The sequence below is a fragment of the Pelobates fuscus genome, chromosome 5 (genome assembly GCF_036172605.1).
Source record: "Pelobates fuscus isolate aPelFus1 chromosome 5, aPelFus1.pri, whole genome shotgun sequence".
Lineage (NCBI taxonomy): Eukaryota > Metazoa > Chordata > Amphibia > Anura > Pelobatidae > Pelobates > Pelobates fuscus.
Genome location: NC_086321.1, coordinates 231,154,649 through 231,162,169, shown reverse-complemented (window position 1 = coordinate 231,162,169; position 7,521 = coordinate 231,154,649).

Genomic DNA, 7,521 nt, shown 5'->3' with positions numbered 1-7,521 from the left:
TACCCTGGGTTGTCTACTTTAAAAAAATATGTACATGTGGGGTGTGATTCGGGGATTTATGACAGATAACAGTGTTAAAATGTCACTATTGATAAATGTAAAAAATATATATATTGAAAGAGCCATTTCCTACTTGTACTTATAGCCCTATAACTTGCAAAAAAAAAGCAAAAAAGCATGTAAACACTGGGTGTTTTTAAACTCAGGACAACATTTTGAATCTATTTAGCAGTTTTTTTATTAGCTTTTGTAGATAATTAAAAGATGTTTCAAGTAAAAGTCCAAAAACATGTTTTTCACCATATTTTATTTTATTTTTTTAAAGTAAAATATATGACATGATACAAATAATGGTATGTAAAGAAAGCCCTTCTTGTCCTGAAAAAAAAACCCAATATATAATTTGTGTGGGAACCGTCAGGGCTCGAGTCCTGCAGGAACGCGTGGGAACGGTGTTCCTGCACTTTTTTCACAGCAGGAACGCCGTTCCCCCTGCAGGCACTCAGGGGGCGGCAAAAAATGCCGCCCCCAAATGCCCTCTGTTCCCCCTGTCATGGGGGGGCACCTGATTGCCCCCCCTCCTCACCCCCGGCGGGCGGCTCTCTCCCTGTCACACGCGGCGAGGGAGCTGTGTCCTCTCTGCTCCCTCTCGCCGCGTGGGTTGTCTACTGATGCCGGGAGCCGGAATATGACGTCATATTCCGGCTCCCTGCATCAGAAAACGGCGCGCGGCGAGAGGGAGCAGAGAGGACACAGCTCCCTCGCTGCGTGTGACAGGGAGAGAGCCGCCCGCCGGGGGGGAGGAGGGGGGCAATCAGGTGGCCCCCCCATGCCAGCCTCACTGCAGCCCCACTGGACCCCAGGGACCCATCCATGCCAGCTTTCCTGAAAGGTAGGGAGGCTGGGTGGGTGGGAAATGTTTATTTGAATAATTTGTATATATGTATGTCTGTTAGTGTATGTATGTCTGTTAGTGTATGTGTTTGTATGTCTGTTAGTGTATGTGTATGTCTGTTAGTGTATGTGTATGTATGTCTGTGTGTATGTCTGTTAGTGTATGTGTATGTATGTCTGTGTGTATGTCTGTTAGTGTATGTGTATGTCTGTTAGTGTATGTGTGTGTCTGTTAGTCTATGTTTGTGTGTATGTCTGTTAGTGTATGTGTGTGTGTGTGTATGTCTGTTAGTGTATGTGTGTGTGTGTGTATGTCTGTTAGTGTATGTGTGTGTGTGTGTGTGTGTATGTCTGTTAGTGTATGTGTGTGTTTGTGTATGTCTGTTAGTGTATGTGTGTATGTCTGTTAGTGTATGTGTATGTATGTGTGTGTATGTCTGTTAGTGTATGTGTGTATGTCTGTTAGTGTATGTGTGTATGTCTGTTAGTGTATGTGTGTATGTCTGTTAGTGTGTGTGTGTGTGTGTATGTCTGTTGGTGTATGTATGTGTGTGTTTGTGTCAGTGTGTGTGTGTGTGTGTGTATGAGTGTATTTACGTCTGTTATCATATGTACGTGTGTGTGAGTGTATGTGCTTCTGTTAGTGTATGCATGTTTGCGTGTATGTGCTTCTGTTAGTGTATGCATGTGTGTGTGCGTATGAGTGTATGTGCTTCTGTTAGTGTATGCACATGTTTGCGTGTATGTGCTTCTGTTAGTGTATGTTTGTAAGTGTCTGTCAAATCAGTGAGAGTCTGTTTGTCATTTAGTGTGTGTGTGTCTGTCAGTGTGTTTGTGTGAGTCTCTCTGTCAATGAATGAGTGTGTGTCAGTGAATGTGTGTGTGTGTCAAATCAGTGACGTCTGTGTGTTTTTCCCCAGGACTTGACCCCTGGGAACCGTAAATGAGAGAGCAGAAAATTACAGCTAAACACAAACACCACAAAAGTGTTAAAACCGCTCTGGTCCTTAACATACAACATTGCAAAAACAGGCTGGTCCTTAAGGGGTTAAACTGCCATAGTACTTGATTAGAAAATGCTAGTTTTTAGAAAACTCTTGCGATTAAAATTTTAACTGCTGCACAAGTGTGAATTATTAAATATGCTTGTTCTTTTGAGCATTCAGACAATTCCATATTTAATAAGGCAATTTTCGGGGAGATTTTAATACTTATCTTTATCAACTCAAAAGCCCATAAGCATAGCATACAAACTTTTTTACAATCTCAAAAAATATGCATATATGAGCTTATTTCTTCGTCACATCTTCAGAATTTATTATTACTATTTGGAAACATTTTAGCCATTCTTGTTGGAACAAAATACCATCTATTAATGCACTTGAAATGCATTTCTGTTAGTGAAAGAACATGGATGTTCTTGGTAAAACTGGAGAATGCTGAATTCCATGACTGCTCATCAACAGAATCTCTTTCCCAAATGGTAAAATTTCTATTTTCTATTCTTTATTATTCAGTATTTTAATTACTTTTACACATTTAGCAAACATTTTTACAATTATTTTTCTGCAGAAATATTTTTTCCAGCATCAGTACTATTTCATTATTTTCCATCAGTGCATGTTCCTTTAGACAGCTTTTCACTCTGATATAATTAAATGCCTCCCGTGAAGGCAGACCATAGATAGATTGCAACTCCTGCTCTCCTCTATTTGTCTAATGTTTTTTATGTTTTGATTTCTTGAATATTTAGAAATGTAGACATTTTATTGGATAGGTTAGCTTTTTTTTAAAAATAAATATTCCACAATGGTAATATATAGTTATGTATCATACTACCATATTTGTTTGTATGTGTATTTTTCTTGTTTCCTAGGTTCCATATTAAAGTGGATACATTCTTGTAGTCTGTATTTTCTGTCTCTAACTGATGCAAATCTTCATTATTAAAGACTGGATTATACATCCTATTGTTCAACTTGCGTCATGATAGTGTTGAACAATAGTGAGACCTAGGCCACCCATTTTGGTGTCTTTTGATAAAATCTCAGTGCTTTTACGTGGTATTTTTCCCTTCCACACAAAATTCCTAAAACTTTTTTGGATTAACTGTAGCCATGGAGTTGGGAAGCTGAGTGGTAACATTCTGAATAAATAAACCCACTTGGGTAAAACATACGCCTTTATGTTATTAATTCTTCCGTATCATGAAATCTCATTAGTTTCTCCATTTCTTTAACAATAAGTTCATAGATCTTAGATTATCCCCAAAATTACATTCAACTATATTTTTTATGTCTGTTGAAAAAAATTACACCCAAATAAGTGAAGGTATTTTTTGAGAAATCAGAACCATAACTGTTGCAAATTCGCTCCCGTTCATTTTTGTTTAAATCAAAGAGTTGAGCAATAGTTTTACTCATATGTAGTTTATATCCTGAAATATAACTAAATCCATCCAATTCCGCCTACAGGTATTTCAACTATTTATTTGGATCCGTCAGAAAGATAAAAACATTGTCCACATATAGACATAGCTTTGACTGTTGGTTTTTAATTGGATACCCCTTTTTTTCTCTGTTCTCTCTAATTCTTGTAGCAAGTGGTTCTATCGTCAAGATGTACAAGATAAGGGATAGTGGGCAGCCTTGTCTTGTTCCATTTTTTAAATCGAATCACTCTGAACATGCCCACCACCCTAGCTGTTGGAACAGTATACAGGGATTTTATTGCTCTGAGCAGCCAATCGCTCAAGCCGTAGTGTTGTAATGTAGCAAACATGTACTCCCATCCCACCCTGCCGAACGCTTTCTCTGCATCTAGTGACAGGGTAAGGAGGGGAGTACATGCTCTCTCAGTGGAATCCAAAATGTTAATTATCCTTCTAATATTATTGCAGGATGACCTACCCGGAACATAGCCGATTTAATCCTGCTGACTAATAGCCCACAAAATGCTCTTCAGACAGTCAGCTAGTATTGAGGAGAATAGCTTTGTATCAACATCTATTAATGAGATAGAACAATAGCTGGTTAAATCTGATGGATTTTTCCCCTGTGTTAATATAGGTAAGATATTTGGCTCTAGATTTTGATTTTAAAACATCATTTAATTCCAAGATTACTAGGCTATGGTCTGACCACACGTTATATATATAATTTTAGTATTGATAATTATTGACATGTCGCCCAAAAAAAGATCAATTCGAGAAAAAGGTAAATGTGTATCTTTTGCGCTCACAGCACAAATCCTGCAGAAACTGGCAGAAGTAAAGGCATACCTGGCGGGTGAGATCACACGCAGCACACAGGACATAAAAGCAGAAATCCAGGCCCTGGGCGTCCGCACTTCAGAGCTGGAGCAGAGAATGGAGGTACTGGTACAGGGCCATAATTCCACCTCCCTAGACCACCACCTTATTGACCTGGAAATGCAGGTAGAAGACCTGTCTAACCGCACCAGGCGAAATAACCTCCGCATCAGAGGGTGGCCTGAAACACCTAATGAAGGCCCTCTCACAGCACTAATGGAGGCATACTTTAGCGGCCTACTCCCAGACATCCCAAAAGCCCAGTGGGCAAGGGACCGGGCACACAGGGCTCTGCGCGCCCGGCGGGCGGACACAGACACCCCAAGAGATATCATAATCTGCTTTCATCACTATACCACCAAGGAGGCTATTCTGAGGTACAACAGAAATCACGAGTTAACACACAAAGGCAAGCCCATCTCTCTCTATCAAGATCTAGCACCAAGCACACTCCAAAGACGGAGGGAATGGAGACCGCTGATGGATCTTCTGCGACAACACGAAATCCGCTTCACATGGGGCCACCCGTTTAAAATTGTGGCTTTCAAAGTGGGAAAAACACTCACATACTCACCTGGAGGGGACCCACGAAAATTCCTCCATGACCTGGCTATCACACCCCCGAGGGATTTCGCCTTACCAGGACCCGCTCGATGAATCCTAACACCTCTCCCAAGAGACTGGTACACAGTCGCAGCAACGGCTGCCCAGGAGGACTAAGGCACCACGCAGACCTGCTCAGCCCCAAAGGGGCACCCACAGTGACTCTGGCGGCACGATAGATGCACGGGACAGCTAAGTCGATTTGAGGGGGGCACCACACCAGGCAATTTATTCTTTGGGGGGTTCGCAAACTGTCCTAGTGAGGGGGGGAGGGGGGTAAGACGACATAATATGCCGCCTTAGTACTGGGGACAAGAAGATGGTCCCATCAAGTAACAAAACAAACCCTGGGGGCTACAACACAAAAAAAACAAGGGTTTAGCAGTTGGCATGAACAAGGGTTAGCACAAGTGACAGAATGGCGGGAGAGGGGAGGAGGGAGTGGGGTTAGTAGGAGGGGGTCGGCACGTAGCCACTAAGCCTAAATGGAGGGGAAGGCTCCCACGCAGAAGATAGGGAGGGCAAAATTAGTTAACAGCGGGAGGGAAGGGCGCAAACACTACGTTACCCAGGGAGGGACAAAGGCAAAACCACCTCTCTTTAACTGGGACAAACCAGACTGTAAGTTATGCAGCAGCTGGTTGTGTATTACATAACAGTGGAAGGGCGCTGGGAGATCACCAACTACGAGAGGTGCACTTTCTCACATCACTCGGGAGGGGTGAGCACCCCCACCCTAATCTGGCACAGGTTAAGACCTTATGTTTATTTTACATGTTTATTTTACATGTTTATTTGTATGTACATTGAAATTGTTACTTGTTACTCATTTTCTTTATTTCTCACTCTCTCTAATGACAAGTACTGATCTCCAACTCCGTTACGCCGCCTGGATGCCGCCCGCGTCATCGAGGGTAAACCCCGCACCACACCCCACACACTGTGTGCACAACAATCCCCGGATACCCAGAGCACCGGTAACACCAGCAACACCGCCAACACCTCCCCATGGCTCTTAAGGTACTATCGTTTAACGTCAAAGGCCTAAATTCCCCAAACAAACGGAGATTACTAAAAGACCAAGACTTAAAGACCAAGAAAATAGATATAGCACTGATACAGGAGACGCACCTCCCCAGGTCGGCACCCACCAGACTCACTGACAGGACCTACTCGACAGTACATGAGGCACGCTCCCTACGTAAGCGAGTGGGTGGCGATCCTCATCCATAAAAACTGCCCGCTACAAATAACTATCACCCAAACTGACCCGGAGGGAAGATTTATATATATAGGAGGCACCCTCTATACCACCAATCAATGTCTACGCACCTAACGAGCCGGACCGGCAATTCTGGTGGCTGGAGCCGGGGGGGGGGGGGGTCTTACTGGTGGGGGGCGACTTCAACGCTGTGCCAAGCCCAGCATCGGACAGAAGCTCAAAACCTGGCACTGTGAGATCTCAGGGCAGAGGGGGACAAGACAAGATGCTATACACATTTCTGGCACACACGGGCCTGCTGGATGTCTGGCGACTTCAGCACCCGACCACATCTGACTACACGTTTTACTCCGCACCGCACAACACATATTCTAGAATAGATAACATCTTCCTTAACGGGGCAGGGATGGATAAGGCCCTACACACAGACATCAGTAGCATCACATGGTCAGATCACGCTGACGTAACGCTCACCCTAAGCAACCTACGATACCAGTCCAACTGGTCGTGGAAACTAAATACTAGTCTTCTCAGAGATGACGAAACACTAGAAACAACCCGACAGGCTATCACAGAATATTTTGAGCTAAACACAACACCCGACACCAACCTCACCACGGTTTGGGCAGCACACAAAGCAGTCCTGCGCGGGCACTTTATAAAAATTGCAACACACAAAAAGCGAGCTAAAACAAAAAGGCTACTCGAACTACAGTCAGCCCTACGTAAGGCAGAGCAGCAACACAAAACCAACCCGACTGAATCCAAACTTAGAGAACTAAACGCCCTCAGGCACTCTATAAGGGACATATCCCTGGAGGCAGTGTCACGCTCCATACAATGGTCCAAAAGACTCTTCTATGAGAAAGCGAATAAAACAGACACACTTTTAGCCAGGGTGCTCCGCCCAAGACCACAGGGCAAAACCAACACGAAAATATGCACGGTCGCCCACACGCTAGTGGAGACCCCCGAAGCTATTAACGAGGTATTCACCTCCTACTTCTCCGACCTCTACAATCACTCCCCCAGCCTTCAAGCCAATAGCGCCGCCTATGTAGCGGACATACAGCAATTTCTCTCAGAACTTACAATACACAAAGTGAGCGAGGCAGAAGCAGGCTTCCTAAGCGAACCGATCACCCACATCGAGGTAGAATCAGCCATAGCATCTCTTAAGGGAAACAAGGCCCCAGGCCCAGACGGATACGATGTTAATTACTACAAACAATTCAAGGAGATACTGGCCCCTCCTGTTACAGCCCTTAGTAATCACTTTATGCAAGGCGGGGTGCCCGACGGGGACATGGCGACAGCAAATGTAGTACTACTGCCAAAACCAGATAAGGATGACACACTAGCCTCTAGCTACAGGTCAATATCACTCATCAATACAGACCTCAAGATTTTTGCTAAAATACTAGCAACCAGACTCACCTCCCTACTCCCGCGCCTGATCCACCCGGACCAGGTGGGCTTCATGCCCGGACGC